Below are 27,332 nucleotides of genomic sequence, written 5' to 3'. Positions count from 1 at the left end.
ACAATATAAAGTTATGGATAGAAATGGAGTCAAGTGCTCTGTCCCGTGGCCAAGAAGAAAGAAGCTGACACAGAGAGTTCTGGGAAGCTCAAGATAATACCTACCATGGTTCACCTTGCTGTTGACCAAGAGAGAAGACAGTGGGGGAACAGCATTAACTGGCTTTCAATTCAGATCTGATTTAGACACGTGAGACTCATCGCATTGAACTCCCCAGCAGACTCCAAGTGCCATAACATTTTATTGAAATCAACATGCTGGTGAGATAAGGTTCCTGACAGACAGCAGATGGTTCCCACCCAGAAAGGCTAATCAATTCAGACAAAAAACAGCCATCATAAAAGAATGGGACATACAGAGCATGCACACATATCAGGATGGCAAAGAGACAAAGGCTCTTGCATGGTCCTAGCCAGGAGAGAGGAACAACAGCATTGTGAGGAAGTCTGGGCATCGAGACTCTTCCTGGCTGGCCTCACCTCCCATGGCTCACATCACAGAGCTCTGTACGCTTGCCCTGAACTCATTGGGCTTTCTCAGACTCCCTTGGGTTTTCCCACATGTATACCTCTGCCCACATCCTCCACTCTGCCTGGGACTGGTGTACCCAGTCCCCTCTCCTCTTTCTGTCCCTCAAGAACTGATGCAGTCCTCAAAGTCCATCACCAGTCCTCCATCTTGCTGAAGACTTGTATTGCTGTTAATTCTCCACAAACGTTTTTGTGACTAATCATCCCAACTAATCATCAACCCGATTGCAGGCTTCTTGTGGTCAAGTGACATGTCGTATTCATCCTTGCACACCCAGGAGCACTTGGCATAAGACCTTGAACTAAGTTCTTAACAAAGTTTTATTAATCCACTTCCAAACTTGGAGTGAGCAGAGTAGTTATTTCTTACGAGACAGAAAAAAGTATTTGCATTGTATGGTAAGAGGTTAATGATGTCCATAGATTAAAATACCTTTACAAATCAGTAATATAGGATGAGAAAACGAACAGGGAGGCAGGCAAAGCAAATTAATATGAGGTTCACAGAATGGTCCTCCTTATGAAAAGTGTCAACTCCAGTAGTTATTGAAGAGATGCAAAATAAAACAATGGGAATCCTAGTTTTGCTTATCAAACTGGTGGAGGTTTAAAAATAGATTCTGTAGTGCTAGTAGGAGCATGGAAAAATAACTATTCATATAATATAGATGAGATTGCACATGAGTACAGCTTTCCTAAAGACGAATATGGTCATTTTTATTAACAGCCTTCAAAATCTCCATGCTTTTAAAATCGGTGATTTTGCTTCTAGATTGTTATCCTAAGAGTGCACCCAGAGGCAACAGCATTGTGTTATATATAAGAATGCATATATATAACAGATTATATATAAGAAGGCATATCTTAGTGTGATGGGAAATAACCTGGCTTATTCTCACTTATTCTGTGTCCAGTAGAAACCCCAGAAAGAGAAGTGGACTCATATAGTTCCTTGCCATTGGTCTGACTTATAGGTAAGAAAAGCCTTCACAATTGGTTGGATGCCTGTGGCAACACTGTAAGCCACTTCATTCTCATTGGTGGGGGATGCTCTCCTCTCCTTCCTGGGATCTTTTGTGTTAAGCTTCTGCTTTAGGTCATCCCTGTCTACCACGCCATATGGAAACTCCTATTATTTTTCTGCTCACCTCTCAGGGCTTGAAGTTCTTTGGGGGATAAGATGTACTATACTAGAGACTGAACTAGTTGGTGGGGTGCAAACAAGAAGGAGTCTTCTTTTTTTTAATCCTCAGGTTACTTAAGCACCATCAGTTGATTAATTCATCTTTCTATCCACTATCCATTAAACTGCCAATCCATCCATCCATCCATCCATCCATCCATCCATCCATCCATCCATCCATATCTATCCATCATTCATCCATCTATGTATCTGTTCAAACATTTCTCATTCTTTCTTTCCCAATATTGATTCAGCACATGCTATGGGCCAGGAGCTGTGTTGGGTGTTGAGTACTAAGTTTTCACAGGAAATAGGCATGGTCCTTGGTAGCAAGTTATCATAGCTCAGGGGCTTGATGCACTAACAAAGATATAATCAACTGTTTCCTCTAGAGGTCAACACACACAAAGAGCTCTGGAGCATGGGGTAGGGACAAGGGCAGGGAAGAAGGAGTGTATTGCCCTCAGATGGTGGATCCCAGCAGAAAAGCCCGAGTGGAGTCTTCAAAATGACCTACAAATTAACCTAGTGATAGAGAGGAAAGGGACATTTGGAAGGGCAGAGGGAGAGGAAGGATTTGTAGGTCACTGGTCAGGCCCGATGGATCTGAGCTTTATCTGAGAGGTGAAGGGGGGCACTTGAAAGGTTTAAGGGAGGAGAGTGAGGAGAGTTTTAAGTATTTTTGAAAAATCAGGCCGGTAGCAGTGTGTGGATGGGCCCAGTCAGGACATGGCTACAGGGGTCCAGATGAGAAATTACAGTTATCCAAGGAGGAGCTGAACAAGACATGGGGGGAAGAAGGAGGAAATAGAGTTAAGAGATGTCACCAAGGCCACGTTGATGGTACCACTCACTGGTCAGCTGTGTGGGGAATGAGTCATCGCAGAGATGAGGAGCCACGAGGTATCCCTGAAAGTCACTGGTCTCTGGTGTGGGCTGGCTGGTTCAGATTTAGAGCTTGTGGGGAAGGCAGAGAAAAGGAGTTCTGCTCTTGCACATTTCCTCTGGAAGCTCACCACACAGCCCTCCCCTTTCCTTTCCTCTTCCAGCCTGTCCCCTGGAGCTTTGTGGAAGTGGCTACAGGCATGGCTCAGGTGTGGCCCTGTGGCTGGGGCCCAGCATCAGCACAAATTTTCTGGACAACAATTGGCTTTCCTAACAGCAAATTCTGTAGCCTGGCCTCAGGCATGGGTGATTGGGGTTATTTGTCCTTGCTGTTTAGAATATTCCTAAATGGAGTTTGTACTTTATTCAACAAAATTTTGTTGAGGGAGGGACTGTTTTGTGTACAAAAATGATTGCAATTTTTATTCTACCTCCTAGATCCAGGTGCCTGTGGCTTAGATCTCTATTGCCTTCCGTTTCTCATCAAGCTATTAGTGTTTCTTTGTGCATCTATCCTTTGGGGGAAAGCTGGGACTTCCTTGGAGGCTAGGAACTGCACAGATCCCCTCGCCCCTGCAGTATGTGCCTGCCCAGTTCCCATCTTTGCATTTCATCATTCCCTACCATTGTGAACAGTTAGTCCTCATTCCTGGGATTTGTAACTTCTTTATGGAACAATTCTCTTGTTTATTTGTTAGTGACAATTGATGGTTCTGATTGGGAGGGCGTCAGGTACAAAAAAATTCCCCCCACTTTTAAAAGCTTGTAGCAGTGGCCTGAAGCTGTGGCCTAAAGCTCTTAATGATTTACTCAGATGGGTCTGCCTGCTCCAGGGAAGGCATTTTTGGCCTGGAAGGCATTTTTTGCCTTGAAGACTCCATAGGAAGCAAAACCTCCTGTTTTCCGCTTGGGAATGGGACTTGTGCCTTTAAGACCTGTCTTGGGAAATCAGCCTGAGCAACATAATTGCAATGAAATTACCCCATATCACACCCACACATTCATTATGAGATTCCTTATTGACACCTTGACAATTTGTTTCAGAAGACGTTATTGCATATTCCTCCCTCTGGAATAGATACAGATGCATATAGACATACGAGCCCACACATAATGTATATGCATATCACTGTGTTTTTATTATATAATTATACGAGGCTATCAATCAGTTTTCATTTGGAACTCTTTGCATTTATAGTTCAGGAAGTTATTTAAAATCAAGAGGTGGAGAAGAGAGCCTCCTAGAAGATGTACAGAGGAAGGATTGGATGGGGGCAGGCAGCCAGCATGGTTGTGCTATCTGGGAACTGCACCTCCCCAGCCTGCACACATTTCCCTCTTCTTAACTAAGCTGAGTCTTGCTACCAATGGGAGTTCAGTTCTGGAAGCACCCACAGGAAGAGGTTACCAGAGAACAACTTCAAGGGGAATTTCTTCAGGTCACAAAGTGTCACCTTTGACTGTGAAAGCCCTTACATTGGTGCTAGGGAAGGTTTGTGGTGACACTGATCTCATAGAATGGCAAAGGGACAGCTGGATGCCAGCCAGACTCAGATGTTTCCCCGGATCCATGAAGATCAAGTATCATATCTAAGAGAGAAAGGATCCCTAAACCTTCAACATCAAAACGCACAAGAAAATGAGAATATTTGGCCTGCACACTGGAGTACGCTGCAGGGGACTGGGGGGCATCTGTGGGGACTTGGTGGAGGGAAGAGCTGTTTCATTTTCTCTATTATGAAATGCAAAAATGAAAAATTAAATACTATATATTAAGAAAGACATATATTGAATTAGTATAAAACATTTCCTAGTTTTAATGAGAAACCTGAGCTTGTTTCCTTCCATGAATGAAACGTTTCAAACCAGGGTGGATGATTGAAATGGTCTTGCACAGTACCCGATTAAGACTTTTTAAAGGATGATCTCTACAAATTCTTGGTAGTCACCCTTGATAAGAAACTTTGCACAAGTGATAAAAAATTTAAAGCCATTTTTTATAACCATTAAATATTCATGGCAGTTGAAATTATATTTAAAGAATTTAATAGCTCTCCCTTTTCTTTCATTGATAAATGTAATACTGAAAGCTTTTGTGATGACACAGTCAGGTTTCCAGCCCAACTGAGCTTATTCATGTTAAGAAGTCAGAATAGCGAAGGCACTCTAATTTGGGGATTATGGTGTTTGTGTTATTGGAGCATTTTTCCAGTGACTGGCTTGGGTAACGCTGCAAGGGTACAACCACTGCGAACAGAAGAAAGCATATGGCAGATGAAGCTCAGTCGGGGTCATTGCTACTCTGCTCGCCATTGAACCTCACTTGGCCTTTCTGCACCTTTTCTCCTTTGATTGTTGTGCTTGGGGGTTCCCATGGCACTCCTTGGTATTTGAGCTGCTCCAACAGCTCCTCAGATTCCCTGTCTCTATGATGGTGATGGTGACCAGTGGGGCTCGAAGCTGGCTCACAGGTGTCTGGTGATTGAGTATCTCCTGCTCATTGAAGCTCTGGAGAACAGCACAGGTCAGGTACCACTTGTCAGGCTCACTGTAGTGGGGACCATAGAATATGTCATTGGACCTTATCCACTTTGAGTGGCCTTTTGCAGGGGGGTAGTACCAGGAATTGAACTCAGGGGCACTGGACCACGGAGCCACATCTCCAGCCCTATTTTGTATTTTATTTAGAGACAGGAAGGGTCTCACTGAGTTGCGTAGCACCTCACTTTTGCTGAGGCTGGCTTGGAACTCACAATCCTCCTCTCCTGTCTCAGCCTCCCGAGTCGCTGGGATGATAGGCATGAGCCACCATGCCCGGCCATGAGTGACTTTTTGAAGAGCCACAGACAAGATTTCTTGAGGCCACAGGAATCCATCTCCAGGTGTTCTGCCTGCCCCAGGCCCTGTCCCAGTGTCCTGAAACTGAAAGGGTCAGAGACCACATCACTGTAATTTACTTGTGGCACACTGGTTGAGAAGCACAGATAGACAAGTTCCTTCTCTCGGCACTTCATTTTCTCAGCAACGATTTCACTGGTTACTTCCACATGAGGAAGCTATTCATGAAGCAGAAAATCAGACATGGTTGAAAGTGCTCTTGATTCTTGACTGGAGGATGCTGGGCAGGGAGGAATCTATGTTGAGTTGTGTTAAAAGAAAGAAAGTTAAGGGCATCATGTCCCTTGGCCCCTTTCCGAGATACACAAAACATAGCACCCAGCAAGCAGGGGAGTTGTGTCTGGAGATGCCAGAAAGCAGGCTATGATATCCCTGAAAGCATAGAAACAGGGTTCAGGGGATGATGTGGGAAGTCAGTTGCCCATCATTGTATGTCTTGTTTATTGACAGTTAGGTGCCAGGTGGTGGGATATGTGTTTATGTTTATTAACTAATGTAATTGTGACCACCCCAATAAGCTGAGAACCATAGTCCCACTTTAGAGATGTGAATGATGAGGCTTAGAAAGGTTATTTAAACTGCTCAAGGTCATAGGGCTGTTAGATGGCAAAGCCAAGACTCCAGGCTGTGGACAAGACCCCCCAAGGGAAGGATGAAAGCAGTTCCTGTCGTCGCCATATCCTCGCTCCTTGGAGGCCTTGCTTCATTCTTCATGGGTATTTAAGAGGAGAAGATATTGTCCTTGACCGTTTTTTTAACTTTATTTTTTAAGATTTTTATTTATTTTAGTTTTTCACATGACATAGAATAAGTATAACTTGTTCCAATTAGGATCCCATTATTGTGGTTGTACATGATGTGGAGTTACATCGGTCGTGTATTTATATGAGGATGTGTCCTTGACTTCAACACACTCAAACCAGAGATGTAAGATCTAAAGAGACCTTGTGAAGGAGTCACAGTAGCCCGGACTCGCTAACTGTTCCTTTACAAGATTTTTTCCTCACTCTTCTGCCTCCTCTCTCACCACCATCCTATTTATAAAGGCTAAAATATGGTTAAACATCCAGGGTCACTGTCAGCTGGCTCTAGACCGAAGCCTGGAAGAGAATCTAGCACGCAGAAGATGCTCATCTGATATTTGTTCAGTGAATGGTTGGCTGGCTGGCTGGCTGCCTCTAATCCCAGCTGACTAATGCGACCCACAGAGACCTGCTTGCCTTGAACTCTGAGTGTCTGGGCCCTCGGGCAGCCCAGAATTCACAGTGATTTGTGCAGCATTTGAAAATCTAAATGTTTTCTTGTCCTGGCTGGAGAGTGAGCACTGAAGTACATAGTTCATGTCACTGGAAGAGACCATCTCTTGCTCATTCCTGCATACTGCCTTGCACATAGTAGGTGCTCAATTCCTACTATGTGAATGACTGATAGGCACCAACATGCACATAGTAAACAATTCAGAATGATGCTGTCTCATAAAATCCATCAAAAATAATGACATTCAGTACCAACTTTCCATGCTGCCTTCTGGGAATCCCAACAACTTCTCAGAACAGAGAATGCTTGAATTATGACCGAAAAAATGTGCGTATGTCCTCTTCCCCTAGTTAATTGAGTAGTCAGTTAAATATCTAGTACTTAATAATTAAATATAGTATTAAATGCTCAATAAATATAGTATTAAAGTCTCATTAGCATTTAAAAAAAAAGAAAAGAAAGCCTTTACCAGCCCATCCAGCAGTGATAGTTGGTCCACAGGTGTTTCTCTTTAAACGGAGGTTTCTAAAAGCATGACCTATTTTTGCTCAGAGTGAGCCCTCCCTACCCTCACTCTCCCTGGAAAGGACTTTGCTGACCAGGGAGTGGACACTGTGACAGGGCCAGGAAGGAGCCTGTTAGCAGCCAAGTGAGGGCTCTCCGTACCTCAGCCTGAAGTTCAGAGACCCAGTTTGCTTGGGAGCCTGTTTTGTTTTTTTTTTTCTTAATGTAAGTTTGTGATTGACTTGTGATGCGTACTGGCACTTTTAAGAGATTCAAATAAAACACAGTGAGAGTTCAGAACAAATGTAAATGGCCTCCAAGAAAAGGGAGGAGGAAAAAAAAACAACGAGGATAATCTTTTTTAATGGCTGTAAGATGTGGGAAGGATAGATCATGAGCTCTCTGCATGGGGCCCTCGCCTGATCTCAATCCAGTGTTGTAATTTAGACATGACTTTTTATTTAATTTCTGACTGAGAAAGGGAAATTAGAAAACAGCATTATCTCAGCTGCTTCGTTATAATGAACAATATTTCACAGCGCCAGCCCTGGAGTTACCTTCGGAACTTCTTTATGAGGCTCATGTTGACTCCCGTGGCAGGAGACGGGAGTCCTCCCGCACACTGGTTGCTTCAGGAGCAAAACCTAAGTATGGTTTTTAATTAGAAGCTGGTTGAAGGCTCAGGCAGCACCCCCGGTTTGCAGGTAGGAGAAGGGAACAGAAAGATCATGAAACGAAGCGCCGGAAGACACTCAAGCCTGGATGGAGCTGCTCTGTGCTTCTTCACATGTAAGTAACAGTTCCCTTTTAATCTCCCAACCCTGCTTATTTATTTAATTTTTAAATCGGGGGATTTATCCAATCTGTAATTAACCCTTGCATCTGGCCAGAGCCGCAGTGCCTTCTGGCCCTGCCCCTCCCTGCTCATGGCCACTAAATACATAATGGTCTGATAAATATTTAAGCAGTGATGAGGGAGATAATGCAAGGGATCCATTAGGGCCGCCTGCTTGGGCTGGCACCAGGGACATCAGTGGTGCTAAAGTGGATGGAGTAAGTGCTAAAATCCCAGGCTGAGCAGCGGGCTCACTGACCGCAGTGGGCCCTCAGTGCCAAGCCCCACTGTGGGGAGGCGGGACATTTGAGGCCCAGGGAGTCTGCTGTCCCTCTTGGCCCTCCCTGAGTGCTTGCCCCTGCCCCATGGGTCAGCCCACTGCTGAGTACAAGGGGGCTGGGCCCACATTCTAGATGGGGGATGGTGGGGAGCAAAGCTCTCTTGGTGAAGAGAACTAGCATGTCCATCCCGCAGCTGCAGGGGACTCCAGAATAGTCCATTGCTCACCTCTATGGCCAGGTTAGCCACCAGCCCCAGTTTGCACAGAACAGTCCCAGGTTCTGCTATTTGTCCAGCATGATTAACAGTGACTTTCAAGTGTCACTATTAAAGTGACTTTCAGTTTAGACAAAAAATTGTATGGTCATCCCACCCATGAAGTTTGAATAAAATGCTTCTGAATGAGGGCGAAATTGCATGGGAGATAGGAAATTACAGTAGCAACTCTCCTCACATAATAGACTTCAGACACAGTCATAGGTAGGGATTTTAAAATCCTACTACAGAGCTGGGTGCTGGGTCTCATGTCTGTAAATCCCAGCAACTTGGGAGGCTGAGGCAGGAGGATCACAATTTCAGCCAGGCTTCAGCAACTTAGTGAGACCCTGTCTCCAAATAAAATAAAAGGAATTGGGGGGAGTAGCTCAGTAGTAAAGGACTCCTTTATTCAATCCCTAGTATTGGGGGGAAATCCTACTGCAGAAGCTCCTCACCCCCCCAACACACAAACACATGCACAGATGTGCATATGCACATACAAAGTGTGTTAGTTACCTTCCTGTCACTCTAACAGGTACCTTTTTGTGGGAGAGGGTACCAGAGATTGAACTCAGGGGTACTCGACCACCGAGCCACATCCCCAGCCATATTTTGTATTTTTTATTTAGAGACAGGATCTCACTGAGTTGCTTAGCGCCTCACTTTTGCTGAGGCTGGCTTTGAACTCATAATCCTCCTGCCTCAGACTCCTGAGCTGCTGTTATTCCAGGCATGCGTCCCCATGCCTGGCAAAATGATCAACTTTTAAAGAGAAAAGGTTGTGGGCTGGGGATGTAGCTCAGTGTTAGAAGACTTGCCTATCATGCATGAGACTCTGGGTTCAATCCCCAGCATTGCAATAATAATAATAAAGAGAAAAGGTCTATTCTAGCTCTGAGTTTTGAAGGTTTCTGCCCAGGATGGGTTGGCCCTATTGCTTTGGGCCAGTGGCAGCACCTTATGGTGGCAGCACATGTCAGAGCAAACCACTCACCTCATGGCTGGGAAGTAAAAATGGAGGAAGAGGAAGGAGCTGGATTCCCTTCAAGGACATACCCCCAATGACCTGAAGACCTCCTACCAGGCTCCACCTCCCAAAGACTCCACTACCTCCCAATATACCAGGCTGGAGACCACACCTCTACCACAGGAACCTTTAGGGGCCCCTTAAGCACCAAACTATACCATGCAAAATCTCCCCTCTTGGCTTCTAGGAACATGTTGCACTTCACCTGCACATCCCTCTTAGATACCTGCCATCTCACGGTTGATTCTGATGTCAACAAGTGTGCCTGATCATCATGGGCTCCTTCAGGGTCTAATCTGGGTATGATCTACTTTGGCATCCACCACGGTCCCCAACTCCATGTTGAGTACGTGTGTGGAATGAATGAGTTAGTTTATCTTTTTATTTTTGTTTATTTATTTAGTTAGTTACTGGGAATTGAATCCAGGGTTACTTTACCACTGAGCTACCTTCTCAGCCCCTTTTTTTTCATTTTCTACTTTGAGATAGGGCCTCATTAAGTTGTTAAGGGTCTTGCCCAATTGTTGAGGCTGGTTGAACTTGCAGTTCTTCTACCCCATTATCCCGAGTTGCCGGGATTACAGGTGTGAACCACTGCCTTTGGCTGATCGTAGTGATTGTGATTATGTTACATCTTTCCTATTATCAAAAGATCTTTGACTTCAGCAAATAGTATTCCACAGTTTTGTGACTTTATCTCTACTAGCCTTCTCTCAACTATCACCTTTTTGGAATAAAGGAATAGACAGTAAAAAATCAGGATGGTCCTTATTATCCACTCAATCCATCCTTTCTATTTCTTCCCTTCCACTCATCTGCTCATTTATTTCTTCATTCACTGAACACTAGAAGCTGGGTGAAGCCTGCTCACGGTTTAACCTAGACAACACCCTTCTGAGGCCTCAGCGTTCTCGGGATAAACTGAATGTTATGTTTCAGAAACATCATCCATGGTCTCCCTCATCAACACAGCTGACATAAATCCACGTGTCTGGCGCTGTCAAGCTCCCAGGGGATAAATCTGGTGACTGAGGAGGGAAAGGGCCTCTGGGGACTTCACACCCTCAAGTCTATTTGTGCATCGACTTTCCCTCCTGCCCCAGCGCCACCCCCCTTCCTGGTTGTGCCTAATGCTGGTGAACTCTCCTCTAGGGAGCTGCCCCAGCCTCCAGGGTTATGGACTCCAATGACGTCAGCTCCCTGCCCCACTGTGGTGCCCTTGGAGCTTTTACTCTAGTGCTAGCTGCCTCCAGCACCCCTCCCTTTGCAGCAGTGATCCTAACAGGGCACACAGGGCTTCGTGCTCTGCTAGCCCTTCAGACATTCACCCAACCACCAGCAGCGTGGTCACTATTCACACACACACTCAGAAGGATGCGTGGGAACCTGCATGCATACATGTATCAGCAACAGACAGACATTAATACAGGCATAGTGTTTACTAATATTGTCCATATTGGAGGCCCTTTCCTTGTTTGCATGCTTATAAACCTTATGTGTGCAAACATTTTATACACATATATGCCCATACATGAGCATATACCTCCTGTCTCAACATCATGGAAGACAGATGCACACTCCATGTGCAAACATCTGCAGGCCTCCATGTGAGGTACTTGACTGCATCCTGTGTGGCTACAGAGTACAGATGCATAACCTAATCTCAGGGCTGGACTCCACCTTTCCTCATTTTCTTGCATTCCTTCCTTCCTTGACTTGTGGCACAGCAAGTGGCTGCTTGTAGGAATTCAGTTTCGTTGCATGCATTCAGAGATGAAGCCCCTGGAATTCAGCACGGAATTTTGTGCCAAAATAAATGTGCTTAATGTGCCTGATATATGTACACATTTGTGTTGGTTGGATAGGTCTGCTAAAACAGAATGCCATTGACTGGTATCCTGTCCCTGCATCCAGGACGTCAGCCTTGCAGAACTTTGTGCTAGTGATAATGGCTCTGGTCCTTTCATGACTGCTTTGTGGGGCACTGGGCTTGGCTAGCAGAGGAGGACACATGGGAGGAGGCAGCCACAGCTTGTGCCCCTGGAGTGACCAGCACATCCAAGAGAAAAGCACCAGGATCGTAAACAGCCAGGTCTAGGGTCCGTTCTAGTTATTAGCAAGGTGACTGACTTGGGCAAGTTCTAATCAACCTTTCTAAGCCTCAGTGTCCTTGTATATGAAATGGGGTCGAGATGAACTTTCCTCTTAGGGTTGTTTTGAAGGTTGCAATTAGCAGACAGCCTGTCACTGCCAGTGCCCTGTGACTGGTAGCTCTCATTACTAGATGTGATATTGTTCAAAAATATGCTGTCTGCACAGGGGGGCTCAGCTCCTTCCAGGGCTGGGAGGAGCCCACAGAAACAGGAATTGCTTTAGCTTCTTTGCCCTTCTGTCTCTGCTGCTCTTACTCACGCTAATATGGGCCAGTGGGTTCTGGAGGGGCCACCCCTTTAGGTGAAGTTACAAGGTCCTTATTGTGGAAATGCCTAAGTTCTCAGGGTGTTTCTTTGGGCTGGAGAGCCCCAGTAGAGAGGGATGTCATTGCTGGAAATGATGGCGATTTCTAGGGCTTCCCCCAAAGGCCTCTTCTCTACACAGACGAGCAGGCAGGTTGCTGGTCTTAGGAAAGCCACGTGTGTTAGGACAGGTAACCAGGTCTCTTTTGCCATCATTTGTCCTCTTGGGGACTGCAATTTGCCTTTCTTAATTTCTTCTCTCTGGGAGAATGTGGTGTAAATTGCCAAGGGACACTTAGACCAGCTTTGGATGATTTGATGGCAGGACACTGGTAACACCAGGGTGAGCACACTTGAACTTGACTAAAAGTCAAGCCAGACACTCAACAGACGGGCCAACCAACCAGCCAAAAGCAAGATGGAAAGGTGGTGGCATAGGCCGTCCATGCCATGAGGTCAACCTAGGTGTTCCCAGAAGGTGGCACTTGGGCCACACTGGGGATGGGAATGTTTGGGTCTCTAAATTCACCATGTGAACCTCTCTGCACTCCTCAGTGTTGCCACTTAAGGCAAAATAAGCATTGCTACTAGCCTTGAAATGGCACAAAAGGTGACAAGGGCTACTCGGAAGGACTTAGAGGGGGAGGGAGAGGGGCAACACCCTCACCCCAACAACTTGTCTTGAAAAATGAGAAGTGACAGGGCAGAGAACTGGGGCCTGTGTTCTTGGGCTGCTGATGCTGGGTGTGGCTGTGGCCTGAATGTTTGTATCCCCCCCTCCAAATAACCTTATGTTGAAGTCCTAACTCCAAATATGTGGTTCTAAGAGGTTGGGCCTTTAGGAGGAAATGAGATTAGATGAGGTGATGAGCCTGTGTCCCCATGATGGGATTAGTGCCCTTATTAGGAGAAGGGGCCAGCACTTCTCTCTGTGCCAAGTGAAGACATGGAGAGGAGGCACTGTCTGCAAGCCAGGAAGAGGGCCCTTTCCAGGGCCTGACCCTATGGGCAGCCTGAACTTGAACTTCCAGCCTCCAGACTCTGAGTGATGGATGCCTGTTATTGAGGCCAAGCTGTCAATAAATGTTCTGTCACAGCAGCCAGCGCCGCCCAAGGAAGTAAACCACATTCAGCACTAGTCTCCTCCTTGGGCACCAGCCAGACCCTTATCTTTTTCCCACCAGGAGTCCCACAGGGCGGGGCCAGAGCTTTGTCCCAAAGCATTGCTCTGAGCAGAGAACTTCCCAAAGCTCTAGGCACCTGCATCTGAACAGATGCTGGTACAAAGGCCTCAGTCTCAGCAGTTCTTCCTCTTGTGGTGGGGAGGACAAAGATTCAGATTCCTGTCTTCAGTGGGGATGGGTGGGGAGGGGGGTGGGGGCTCCCCAGAGCCACATGAAATGGAAGATACTTTGGCTTCTTGGCCAGGATTTGTGACATGGTAGTAACCTGAGCCCCTGACTCTGCAGAGCCCTGTTCTTCCTAACGTAGGTGTGAGGTCTGCATGGTACTTCCTTCCCTGATCAGCTAGAACTCTTTCTTCCATGTGGTTTCTCTGGTGTGGGTGACTGTTCACTAAACAAGGTGCTGGTTGTGCTGGGTCCAGTTTGTGAATCTAATCTGGACCTGAAGATTGGGATAACTGGTTTCCAGACCTGGAGTAATAGAAATCTCTGGATTCCCCACCTGACTAAGCTGGTTGATTTCTGGAACTCATCTACAAGACTGAAGGCTGGGAAAGAGCCTTCTTCTTCTCTTCCTGGCAGCCTTTCAGAGGGTCTGCTCCTACCCTTGCTGCCCAAACCACCTGGCATCACCTCCTCCTGGCCACTTCCAAACAGTCCTCTGCCCTGAATCAGCCTTTAGCTGCAGTGTCCAAATTGACGGAGGTGAGTTTCTGCAGAGAGTTTCCATCTGGATCTCTCCCTGGAAAATTCAGGAGAAGTCCTGTGAGGTTGTCCACTTTCATGAGGCTGTAATGGTGATTCCTTCCTGAGGTTAATTATAGTTGATAGGGCAGTGCCTTATCTAAAATGGGAGACATCATAAGTAACAGATTTTCAGACATCAAGAGGAAATGAGAAGACTTAGCAGACTTACGCCCTTCCGACAGTTCCTAGTTAGACCCTAGTTCCTTCCCAGCACAGAAACCAGTAGTCGCCTCTGTAGCATCTAAGAGAGCTCTATCTCTAGCTCAGTGGCCTGTGGCTCATGACCAAAGCAGAAAAGAGAGAGAGCCAGGACGTGTAGGGCCAGTTCTACGTGGTGAGGTCAGAGATTGTAGGTTTTCTTCTTCTCTGCATGTTGCACCTGGATCAATAAACAGGTTTTTTTTTTAATTGTTATTCATTTTACAACTCAATAAAGCTTAATTATGAGAAAGCAGGAAGACAAGCAGAAGCCGTACTCACGTAATATTGTATTCCTAGCAGCAATTCCTGAGGGGCCCTCACACTTGCATCGCAGCATAGAACAAACCAAATTACGGGGACTATTCAAAATTCATTTAAAAACATCATTGAGGAGCATCATAATAAAAACACAATGAAAAAGACAAGCTTGGGTTGTTAATTTGTAGTGCCGTGTGTGCGTGGGGGGGTCTGTATGCACGTACACGTGTGGGTGTGAGCGCACACATGTGGCTTCATTAACTCTGGCTGGAGCAGCTGGTGGTGGAGGGCCAGCAGGTTTGAGGCAATGGATTGGACTGGGCCCAAGGGGACATGGAGAGGATTTGGAGATGGCTGGGAAGTGCCTGTAGTCCTATCTCCTGTGTGGCCACAGGTCAGCCAGGCAATGTAGAAAACTGAGTCCCGGATGTGGAGGAGGTGACCAGGATGTGGAAGAGGAGCTGAAGCCTTCCTGGGGTTAAGCTCAGACCGTGTTCAAGAAATGCCCAGTTCTCTGCCTCTCATTTCCCCATCTACCCAGGAGAGCCCACATGCCCCCTTGCAGACAAAAAAGCCCCACTCTCCCATGAGCTCTCATCCCAGCAGGAAGTTCCAAAGCTTTGCATTGCATGCTGATGACCACCCACTTTCCAGTGGAGTCATGTGGCTGTCACTGAAACCCAGCTGATTCTAATATGGGCACCTGGCCTGTCGGACCCTTGGCCAGTAGCCCACCTGGCCCAGGTTGGGACTAGGGTACTTGATCTCTTGGTGTAGCTCCTCAGGCCCAACTGGGCTTGTGCCCACAGCCTGAGTTGAACCTTTGCCCTTGGCCTCGTCTCCCCTGACTTCAGCTTGTCTCAGTAATCTCCTGGCTCCTTCCTTCTGGGCTTGCACAGCCCTGCCTGCCCTTGTATTGTGGAAGTCTTCACACCTTGGGGTGACATTCGTTTTACCTCCAACCCAATCTCATGCAGCCACTTTTCCTGTAGGGATCTTGAGCCCATTGCTCTGGACCTCAGTTTGCTCATCTGGAAAACAGGTATCATTAAGCATGCCTTCCCTCCCTCCAGGAGTTTTTTCCAAATTAATTAATTCTCTTAATTAATTAATTAACTAAAGTGAGATGCTTAGATGAAAGGTGCACTAAAAGTGCAAATTATTATTTATTCTTAATGAACCCTTCTTTGGAGATAATTTACTCTTGATTCTGAAGGGAAACACAGTGGACCCCAGGGGAGAGGAGATGACGAGGTTGGTTTTTTTGTTTATTTGGGGGAGGCAGAGGGTGGGGAGGCTATTATATATAGTGATTCCCTGGGTGAGCTAATAGAGAATTGGCCAGCGTCAGTTCCACTGCCCCAGCTGAATTGTTAACCCGGAGACAGGATGGGTTTCAGATCTCATCCCTCTCGGTTTAATAGCAGGGACTCACCAGCATTAGAGAAATGGAGGGAAAGAGAGAGGGGAAAAAAGGAGAAAAGAGAGAAGGGGAGAAAGAGAGATAGAGACACAGGGAAAGAGAGAGAGAGAAAGCGTGCTGAAAATCTCAGTGTGTTGTGTTGCTGTTGTGGGTGCTCATGGTGTGTTGGGGCTGCCAGTTGCTGGGTTGTAGCCCCCTGTGTGCACTCTGAGTTTCCCTCCAGCTCCGTCCATACCTGGATTTCCAGCAGGCTTCCTTCCTTCCTTCCCTCCCTCCCTCCAAGGACCAGACCTTAGCTCAAGTCTGAGGCTGCCATTCATCTACAGTGCTTCGACCTCCCTGTTCTGCCCTCCATCTGAGACACCCTGCATCCTGACTTCGGCCAGGTCCATGGCCCCTCGTCATCTGCCTCACCCCTTTCTAAACCCAGGGGGAGGACTGGGGAGGAGTGCTAATTATTTCCTTCCTGCGCTTTTGTATAGTTTGACACTCTTTGCAGCGAAGATGTGTGATTTTATTCTTGCTGTCTCCTATCAAGCCGATGAACACGCAGCCTAAAGAAGACACTTATCATGCCAGACAGAACAGGTGGCCTTTTCTTCTCTTTGACAGTCCTGATGCTCTGAGGTCACCTGCCTTCTCTTGGAGGTGCTCCTGGGCTGGCCTACAGGAAGAGGAGGGTGGTCAACAGGACCCGAGAGAGGGCGTGTGGTCTGGGTAGGGCAAACCGAAATGCTGATGCCAACTTGGGCCTTCTGAAATCTTTGCAGAATCTAGGTTTTTGTAAGACAGCAAGTCTCCCTGCAAGACAAAGAGGAGCTGGGCTTTGATAACATGGCATGATGCAGAGTCTACGAAACCATAGAAGATACTCTCTATTAGAAGTAGGCACACGGTCTGCTTTGATCTCCTGTTAGAACTAACAGATGCGTAGGTGACCATGCTCTACTCGTTGCTTGTTGGTACCTTGGGTAAGTTTCTGAATAATTCCATAACTAATTTTTCTTATTTATAAAATGGGGAGATGGTAGCATCTGCTACACAGGGGTGTTGTGAAGATTAACTGAGTTAAAATGGCCCCAGCACTTATAACATTGGGCAGTACGTGGAATGTGCTCTAGGTATATTAGCTGTTGTAACTGACTGTTCTGATCACAGCTGACAGTTGCCCCGTGTCTGCAGTAAGAGCTCAGGCCTGCTGGTGCATGCTTGGCAAGGCAGCTTATCCTTAGAGTGCCCACACAGGGCACTGAGGGACCTCCTGGGATGAAGCGCTTTCCAGAGCAAGAGTGTGTGTAGGTCCAGGTCTGTCCAAGTGGTGATTCTAGGTCTCCTTTTCAGACCATCCTTGCCTAAGCTGTCCCTAGGGCCCCAGTTTGATTTCTAGAGAGGGTGGGGGCTGCAGAGAAGCAAAGAATGTGCTTAAACTGTAAGATCTGGAGACCAACCCACGTTTCTGGAAGAACAGAGAACACCAGGCAGCGTCCCACCTGCCTTAGAGCTGGGCGTGTGGCCCAGCCAAGGCTGTGTGGGTCTGAGGAGATGTTCTGGGGCCTGAACCTGAGGTCTGAATGGGTGAGAGAGGACAACTAGAGACCAACCTTGCCTGGTGGTGGGGAGATACCCAGGGACTCCTTTGCAAAAATTTGAGGTGGCAACAGTTTCACAGAGTGATGTTATGATTTGATCTTTAATGGTCCCCAAAGCTCATATGTTAGGCAACAAAGTAATGTTCAGAGGTGAAATGATTAGATTGTGAAAGCTGTAACCTTACAAGTGGATTAATCCACTTCATGAATTAATGATCTGAATGGACTACTGGGCGGCAACTGTAGGCAAATGGGATGTGACTAGAGGAAGAGAGTCACTGGGGAAGTGCCCTTGGACCATATCTGTCCCTGGTCCCATCCTCCCCGCTCTCTACTTCCTGAGCGGCTTTCCTCCACCACACCCTTCTGCCATGACGGTCTGCCTCACCTCAAGCCCAGAGCAATGGCATCAGCCATCTACAGACTGAACCTCTGGAACCATAAATCCAAAATAAATTTTCCTTCTCTAAGTGGTTCTTGTCAGATATTTTGGTCACAGCATTGAAAAGTTGACTAACACAAGCAACAGGGACAATCCCAGAAAAGGAGTGAACTTGCTGCTACAAAAGGAAAAAAATTGAAATGCTATTTATGATGCCACCTGCCTTTTAATGAGTGTGAGCTGTTGGGGGAAACGTCCCTTCCGTGTCCCTTGCACGGTTTCTTGAATTCTTGAAGCTGAAGGACTAATTCTTATTTTATTTATTTTAAAATTTCAATCTGTCATATATTGGTACTTTTATAAAATACCATAAAAATGAATCATGAGAAAAATGATATTACGAAGACATGCAACACATAACCAACAAACCTAAAATTACTCTGTCTGACTGTCAGAAGCTCCTACATGCTAATGCTCAATTTCTGGACTTCATTTTTCATGGTCTGATTTCAAAGTTTGGGGCCCAGTATGGGTCTGGGGACCACTAAGTCGTGCTGGGTGCTGAGCTCTTGGAGGTGCTTGATGCTCAATTCAGCAGCTGACTGGCTTGAGCTGGGACGGAGGGAGTGGGAGCCTGTGTGTCAGTCTCCCAGGGCTGCCACAGTGCGTGGCTCAAAGCAGCAGAAATTATTCTCTCAGAGCTGGGAGGCCAGAAGTCCAAAATGAGAGCTCTAGCAGGCCACGCTCTCTCTGCTTCCCTACTTCAGCTGCTGGTGGCTCCATGCAATTGTTGGTGCTCTTTGCCTTGTAGCCACCTGACCCCAGTCTCTGCCTCTGTCTCACCTGGCTGTCTTCCCTCTTTGTGAGCCTGTGTCCAAACACCCCTCTCTTTATAAGGACACCCATCACCCTATCCAGATCTGGGAGGTGCTAACCTCATCTTCCTTCGATTGTATTTGCAGTCCCTAGTTCTAAATAAGGCCACATTCCAGGGTTCCAGGTGAACATGAGTCTTGGGGTGGGGTGGGGGATGATACTGTTTAATTTAGTACAGATGACACACACGGACCCAGTGAAATAGCTTTGGACTTAGGACTCGGTAAAGGTCTGGGACAATTATTCCTGAATTCCTATAGGGCAAGGGCGCCTTGGGTGGCTCACTGTAATCGTGGTCATGTTTAAACCCCTGGTCCATGGTGACCTGAGCAAGCTGCTTACAGGGGCAGGAAGGAATCCCTGTGATGCTTTCTCTCTTCCAGCTTCTGAGGGGTCAGAGGAGTGAGCAAGTAGATCCTGAAGCGATAACCATCACTCTTCCTACCCTCAGCACCCCAGAGAGCCCTGGTCAGAGCTCTGGAGGGGAAGGTGAGGTGCTACTGAAACCTGTCTTGTGCACGAGGCAGTGCTTCCAAGTGGTTAGAGCATCTGTGCTGGTTCCAAGCTGCTGGGGCCAGTATGACTCTATTGTTAGAAACTTTGTAACCTTGTATTTCCTCTTCAGTTCCTCATGGTCCTCATTTAGACAGTGGGGATAATAAAAGAACCTGCATCTTTGACTGTTGTGAGCAATACATGTGATAATATAGTAAAGGACTCAGCATGGTGCCTTAATCAATACTATCTGTTATCAATACAATGATTTTTAGATGAACCAGGGAAATGACTACTGTCCTGAACTGTATCTATTAAGAAAAAGACCTGGCACCTATTAAACACCTTCTGTGTGCCCAGCATTGTTGGGGTTGATTTATATGTGTACCTAATCAGCAAACATATTTTCCAGTGTGACTGGAAACTTGTGACTGACAGATGTATTAAATTCATCTATCAAGCATTTATTGAACACTTACTGTGTGCAAAAGTAGCAGGGGACCCAAATATGTTTAAGGGAAGACCATTATGCTTTGAAAAAAGAGATGGCTCATGACTGGGTGTCAGCCTTTAAGGAATGATTGTGTGTACTCACAGGAGACTTGGTTAGTTGACCTATTAGGGACACCTTCCAGTCCTTGGTTCTGTAGGACCATGTGACAGAAGAAGGTAAATTACTGTCATAAATGTGAAGCTTTGCCATTAACATTTTTCTTTGTTTATTTCACCAAAGACAGGATTTCTAATTTGAACTCTTACACAGCTTCTCCGTTCCACCAAACAAAAAAGTCTTTTCAGTTCATTTTGGAAAATGTCTTGTTTTATTTCATTCCCATGATGATTCATAATAAAATAAAAAAGTTATGAGTTATAACCAAACAGGATTACTAATATGTAACCCATAGCTTTGCTTAATTTGGCTTGCTATTAAAGTTTTAATAGAAAATATCATTTGATTGCAATTTAGAAATAAAATTTGATTTCCATATTATAACTAATATGAATAATAAGCCCAAAAATGTCTAACATACTTAGGCATTTCTATTAACACAATGAATATGCTTCAAATGTTTCACGCATACTAATTCAAAGCGCTGTCATCTCTTAACAGCAGGTTCGCTTTCTGAGCGCTCACTGACCTCACGGGGCAGCCTTTATCAGCAATTGCTCCCGAGCTATCTTGGTGCTTTGGAGGACCAGGATAATTCAAGTGTTATGCCTCTTTAAATGAAGTTGGCTTCAGTTTCCTGCTGAACTGCTCTCAGAAAAGTGCTCCTTTCTCTGTCTGGTCTGAGAGGGAGAGTAGCTCTGCCATCCTGGGTTCTGGGCTGGGCCCTGGAACTCAGCTACTCATGAGTCTTGCTATTTCCAGGTGCCAGGCTTGTTCTGTCTCCCCATACGAGGGAGGTGCTGTGCTTTCCTTCCCTCAAAAACAACTGCCACGTGTTCACGCATCACTCATTCATTCAGTAACTATGAACAGAGAGCCTACTACCTGCCAGCCCTGTGTTCCATGCTGGGGTTACCATGGTGATTAAAAGCGGATACCGCACCTACTCTCACAGCATTGAATAGTCACAACAAAGAATGCACACATGTATGTGATGGGAGGGAGAAAAATAGCTCTAAACAAGAAAGAACGGAGGATACTAGTCAACTTCAGGGGAGGGTTTCCTCTCAGACACTGAGATCTTAAACACATACACACACACACACACACACACAGCAGGACTTACAAAGAGAAAGTTGAGTGGGGAGTGTAACAGACACATGTGAGTGTGCTGTGTGTGCAAGAAGGTGTGTCACAGTGCCTGGTGTCGAGAGATGCTGGGGGGTGGGATGTGTTACAAGATGAGGCTGGGGGCAGCCAGGCCATGCTGAGCCTCGCTGGCCAAGGGGACGATGCTGGTGTGTACTCTAAGAGCAGCGAGAGGGTACTGAGAGGTGTTAGGCCACATGGCCAGATGTGCAAAGATCCTCCAGCTGCAGCTTGGAGAAGGGACTGGAAAGGTATAAAGGGAGAGCAATAAGAAAGTGTTTTACAGAATCCAAGAAGGAGAGTCCAGGGGCTTGAAATCAAGTGGTGGCAGATGACAGAAGTGGGAAGGACGAGGATTGGATACGAAGGGCTGCAAGGAGAACATCTGCCAAGTTCACCGCTACCAAACTCACGCCCACCAGCCTGCTCCCCGGGGGTCCTTCTCTGGCTCAGCCTGTGGCCCCCTTGTGCATTAACTTGAGCTCTGATGAAATGTCTACCCCACACACTCTCCTTACCCTGCTGATATATCATCTCAAGAATTTTGAAGACCTTGAACTATATATTGATTTGTTTATTGCCTGTCTTCTCCAGTAAAATGTGAATTTCATGAGGTCAAGGAATCTGTGTCCTCATTCCTGGAAAGTTGCCTGTCCCATCATAGCCTTCTAAATTACACACACATAGATACACACACACACACACACACACACACACACACACACACATACACACATACACACACATTTGGTGCCAGGTATCGAACCCAGGGATGCTTAGCCACTGAGTCACGTCCCCAGCCCTTTTGTATTTTTTATTTAGAGACAGGGTGTTGCTAAGTTGCTTAGGGCCTTGCTAAGTTGCTGAATCTGGCCTCAAACTTAGGATCTTCTTGCCTTGGCCTCCTGAGCCGCTGGGATTACAGGGGGTGCCCCTAGCTGAATGATACATTTTGAGTGAATGAATGAATGAATGAATAGTTTGCTGGCTCACACAACCAGGCAGATGACATCATGCCTGAGAAGAGGGTGTTCAGAATGGGACTAGATTTGGATCGAATGAGTGGGAATCCTTTTTAGATTCTACAAAACCATCTGATTGCTCTCCCAGCCTCTCTTTTTATATTTTTGTTAAGTCTTAATATGGATTTGGTAACACCAATGCTCAATTAAGGCTCCATGGATCCGCCAATTGCTTTCAAAACTATTGATCCCCTTTGCTTGAGTACCTGCTAGAAAGGTAGTTTTGGGGGTCTGGGAGCAAGGGGGCACAGTCTCTGCCCACAAGAGGCTATGGGTTTTCAAAGATCAAACTTCAGCAACTTTGGCTGAAGGGCTTGGTGGTATCCAGAATGGGGAAGATCAGCAATGGTGTCCCCGGGAGAGGTGGCAGTCAGATTTCTAGGGCTGCAGGTAGCCATTCTGCCTCCTTTTATGGCTCTTGCTCAGGCAGGAATTCCCAAGGGACTAGTGAGCCTTTGTCAGGTGACCTGTGAGGCATCTGAATTCGGGAGCATCTTGATTGGTTGGGTGTAGAAAACGAGAATGTAGTTAAGATCAATTTCCGGCTCTGCTCCACCTGGGTTTTGTTCCTAGAGATAGAAAGGGAACTTCTAAACATTGTCTCACACATGAGATCCCAACAATCTGCCCTCTCTGAGGGATTTGTCTGTGGCCTTACTTAAGATAAGTGATAACTCCAGAATCCCTAGGTCAAGGCTGAGTAGCAACTTGTCACCCACCTGCCTTCGGGATGTATCCCAAGTACATCAGGCCAGCTTGTCCAAACAGAGCCCTTAGTATCGCTGGAAGCTGTCTGACAATCACTTGCGATGAAACCACCATCCATCCAGGGACCCAACTGGGACCTTCTTCACTAGACTTTACCTTCTTGTCCACTTTTCCTGGCCAGGCATCCAGAAAAGTCTGTAGTCTCTGGCCATCTGCCCACCTTGCCTTCATTCATGCTCTTGTAGATTCTTCCTGGGATAATGGAAATAGTTGTCCAATGATCACCTGTCTTTGTACCATCTCTTCCCTTGAATGCATATTTCCATGACCACCAGATTCAACTTTTAAAAATCCACAAAATATTTTGTCTTAAAAGCTTCTTAAAACCTTTAGTTGCTAACTCCACAAAGCCTTCCATTTGAGGTTTAAGTTGCTGAGCTTTACACATCCAAGGCCTATTGTGATCTGCCCCTTACCTAGATGACCAAACTTATCATTTCCCCCTTTTTCCAGGCAAACTGGAATTTTTTAGCCTTTTTGAGCATGTCATGATGTTTTCAGATTCCCGCTAGCTTTGCACTTACTGTTCCCTCTGCCTGGGAATCCCATGTCCTCCTGCTTACTTGGCCAGCTAATACTTCCATCCTTCTGAACTCGGTTCACATACCACCTCCCTTGGCCTCTCTAGTTCCCAGGGCTTGCTGTTTCCATTTTTACACATAGAAGAATTTGCTATATTGAATTCTAAGCAATGATTTGCCTGCACTAAAGATCAGGGACCGTGGTGTCCTATATGACTGTCTCCACAATGCTGAGCACAACACCTAGGTCATAGCAGGTGCCTAATACCTGGTAAATATGTGAGAGAGAGCCCCCACTCCCATGTTTATGGACCCTGGTCCATTTCATCCCCTCATGGGTCTGATCCAGCCCAGGGTCCCTACCCCAGCTGCCTTCCCTCCTGCCTGAGTGCCTCCTGTATCCCCTCCACATTGACGGGGAGCCAGACTCCTCTTAGCCCAGCTCTCCTACTTTAGTTTTTAATCTTTCCTCATAAATTAATCTCTCCTGCTACCTAATCATGCCTGGTGCCCTTCCCTGAACTCTCTTCACTTTGCCTACCTCTGTCGGGTAATGAGATGCCCAGAGCCGGCTGCAATATCCCCAGCTCCATCTCACCCCCAGAGACTATTTCCTTCTGGCTTTGTGTCCTGGCCCCTGCATATGCACATCTAAATCATCTAGCCTTTTTTTTATTTATTTCTCTGCACTTCCCATTGCAAACTCATCTAATTTGTGCTCTGCTCTGGGGTTATGTCTCTCTCAGTGGGTCTCTGCTTTTGAGATTCCCCCCACTTACTGAACCCATCTCTGTCTTTATGATTATTTTCCCTTCCTGTGCTAATGCTTGTGACTTCCCAAAGTGAATCTCATCTGGGGGCATCTTACCCAAATGGTGCTCTTTTCTGGACCACAGATTGTTTTTCCTCATCCTTTTCCAGAGGGGTGGGTCAGTTTCATGAGACGCTCCCCTATGTGTGCCAAGAGAAAAAGCAACCCTTGTCCAGCCACACCTGGTTTTATTGAAAAATGTCAAAGTAGTTTTTTGCTTCAACCATCAGAGAACCTAAGACTAAGTTTGGGTTTGGTGATGTGATCATCTTCCTCCTGAATTTCCATGAAATTTTCTTTCCCTCTCAGTGTGAGGCACTCTTTTATCAATGATAAAGGGACTAATGTATATGGTATTTATGCTGAAAATTTACAAGTGTTTTCGGAAATAAGTAGAGTCTAAAGAATATACTCAAAATCTACACAGTTCATAGACTTTCTTTTCTTTCCTCCCTCTTTATCCCTAGCTTTCCTGCCTGACCTGCTGAGCACCTGTAGGAGTGTGTAAGCTTCTGAGACTTGGTAGCTGCATCGTCTCTCACAGTTACCTGGGGAGTGGGACCAGGGGATGTGCACAGGTAGGTAGAGCAAGGAGAGAGGCCCATGTGGGGAGGCTCCCACCTGTGGAGGACAGCAGGGGTCTGTGTCGGGCTTCACCCTGTCCCTTCTGGTCATGTAACCTGGTGAAAGTTAGCCTTTCTAAATTTCTGGTTCTTTGCCTGCAAAGGGGTAGATAATGAAAATTTCCAGGATTGTGAGAAATAACTAAGGTGAGGACTTGGGGTGTGTAGTGGTAGAGCATTTGCCTAGCACATATGAGTCCCCATGTTTCATCCCCAGCACCAAAATGAAATAAAATAATACCAAGTACAGAAAAGGGTCTCTCCTAGACCCTGGCATCTCAGACAGCACTCCATTCAACATTCTGTCCTTGTGGGTTTGGAGGGGTCCTCTGCTCACAGATATGACCCCCTGGATGTTCAGCGCCTGGAATTCCACCATTTCATCAACTGGCTCTTATTTTAAAAAGATAAATATTGTGTAGTATGCATGTCTTAGTCTGACTGAGACTGTCCAGGAGAACGGCCTGTCATCAGGGCAGTGAGGTGAGGGTTTGGTGGGGGGAGGTGGGGAAGGTGACATTCAGAGCAGAGTACCTGGGGACTGCAGTCCCTCCCAGATGACATGTTGCTGGGGAGCAGAGTGCAGGTGAGAGAGACAGCACTGGATTAGAGAGTGGAGAGTGCCCCTCAACTTCCCAGTGTTTGGGGGTAGTGTTTCTGGAATACAATGTGTAGGTGACTTCACTGGAGATTTTTTTCCCAAGTAGGTGCTGATGCAGGGGTCTCTGGTGGGGCCTGAGATGCTGCACTTCCATCAGGCTCCTGGCCTTGCCTAGGTGCTGCTTCCGGACCACTCTGAATGGGAAGGTTCCAGCAGGCCTGGACTCAGAACTCAGTGGGAATGAGGCTCTCGGCAACGTGTGGCGGCTCCTGTGTGCTTTCTCTCCAGCACCCAGGTCATGGGGCTCTTCCATTCCCAGCTCCCTGCCAGGCTCATTGGAATTGTTATTATTTATTTTTTGACTCAGAACTTTGCCCAAGTCACTATCATGAAACACTGAAATTGAAAGCTATTATAGTCACTGCACTTCTTTTATCTCCTCATCTGGCATTTCCACAGATTAAAAAAAAAAAAGCAATTAAATTTGTGTGGCATGATTTGTACTACACCAACTCCTGCTCTTTACTGCTCGTGGCTTCATCCTCCAACTACACTTGCAGAACTTTTGTTTGTGCTGCGCCCTTGGCTTGTCCAGAAGGTGACTTTCATTTTATGTTTCCTGAAAGGATGATGCATAGACCTCAATGTATCCAAATAAATGCATCATTATTTTTAAGCATACACACCATACCCTAGGAATGGCTAGGATCCAGGAATCTGAGGCCTAGCTCCAGCGTGGATGAACATGCAGTGCTTAAATGGGTATGGGAATCTTCAGAGCCTGGTATTCTTGTGTGTTAAAATGGAAATCATGAGACATACGTAACTTGTCAGTATGCAAGGGCTGCCCAGAGAGCTTGGTACAAATTAAGCACTTACTGAATGTCTTTGGGGGGAAAAAACCCCACAATTATTGTTAGACAAGGCCCAATTTTGTTCAGGCTGGTGTTCAGTTAAAGCTATACTCCTTCCCAGACTCCCTTGTAGCTAGAGGTGAACATGGGACACTCTCTGGCCTGTTGGATTTAAGCTTTATGGAGGAGACAGGGTAATTTTGAGGAAGATTCTGCCTTCCTGATATAGTGGCTGCTCTCTCCTTTTTTGAATCCTAAATGGAAACATGTTGCATAAAAGAGCAGCCATATTGTAACATAAGGAACGAGCCGTGAGGCTAAACACCATTTTGGAAGTTGTGGAGAGGAGAGATGGGAAAAGACTGGCTTCCTGATGGCAAGATTGGGTTTCCACTCAACCCTGACTGCCTTTGCCTTGTTGCAGGAGACTGTGATGATATGACAAAGCCCTTGTCACTGTTTGTCCAGTCTACACTATCTAAGTGCTACCTTGGAATTGTACCTTATGCCTCATGTTACCTTGCAGTGTTTGGTAAAGACTCCATATAACAGTAGGTGCCTGATAAATACATAATTCATTTTATATTCTATTTATTGGGGTAATCAAAGCAAATTTCTGGAAACCTTCCATAACACCCTTAAAATCCTTTCACATTTTCTGAGCATTCAGGAAGACTGGGTCTATTATAAATAGTTGATATAGTTACTTTTATTAGCTCTAGAGTATGATGATTTCTCTCTTCTCTTTGGAATGCCGAAGTCTGGCTTGGCACAAATCAGGAGCCACTTGTCAAAAAGAAACTAACTTTATTTTTAGAACTACAAACGCCAAACAAAACAGCTCCAGGGAAAAACCCTCAGAGCCCAACTGCCACCACCGGCTTCCACAAGCCTCTCTCCCCCACACCAGCCTCTCAACCTCCCACAATCCTCCTCCTCTTGAGGCTGATTGGCTGGGTTGCGTGGGCAGAGCCAAAGAAGTCACCCAATGAGCAGCTCCGTGGAGGAGCCAATCAGCTAGATGTTGCTGGGGCAGCTGTGAGCCAATCATCAGCTGGCAGTCTGAAGGGCAGGGAAACAGCCCAATGAACATCACCGCAGAGGAG

At 46.2% G+C, this 27,332-nt stretch overlaps 1 long non-coding RNA gene across 5 annotated transcripts in view; it reads left to right on the top strand.

Annotated features, from left to right (window-relative positions):
* The window catches only part of LOC144369796 (uncharacterized), a 43,315-nt gene extending 17,460 nt beyond the window's left edge, over positions 1–25,855 (top strand). Inside the window, exons 3-7 of one of the 5 annotated variants that reach the window (XR_013429572.1) lie at positions 1,445–1,504; positions 7,962–8,046; positions 16,408–16,896; positions 24,616–24,726; positions 25,479–25,855. This is a non-coding gene — a long non-coding RNA (uncharacterized LOC144369796). Of the gene's footprint in view, positions 1–1,444; positions 1,505–3,796; positions 4,385–7,961; positions 8,047–16,407; positions 16,897–24,615; positions 24,727–25,475 lie in introns of those variants that run through there. The other 4 variants (XR_013429574.1, XR_013429573.1, XR_013429575.1 and 1 more) reach the window with 4 other exon arrangements.
* The last annotated feature ends 1,477 nt before the right edge of the window (positions 25,856–27,332 follow it).

Source organism: Ictidomys tridecemlineatus, chromosome 13, assembly GCF_052094955.1.
Source record: "Ictidomys tridecemlineatus isolate mIctTri1 chromosome 13, mIctTri1.hap1, whole genome shotgun sequence".
Lineage (NCBI taxonomy): Eukaryota > Metazoa > Chordata > Mammalia > Rodentia > Sciuridae > Ictidomys > Ictidomys tridecemlineatus.
This window is presented reverse-complemented; position numbering and strand designations above follow the sequence as displayed.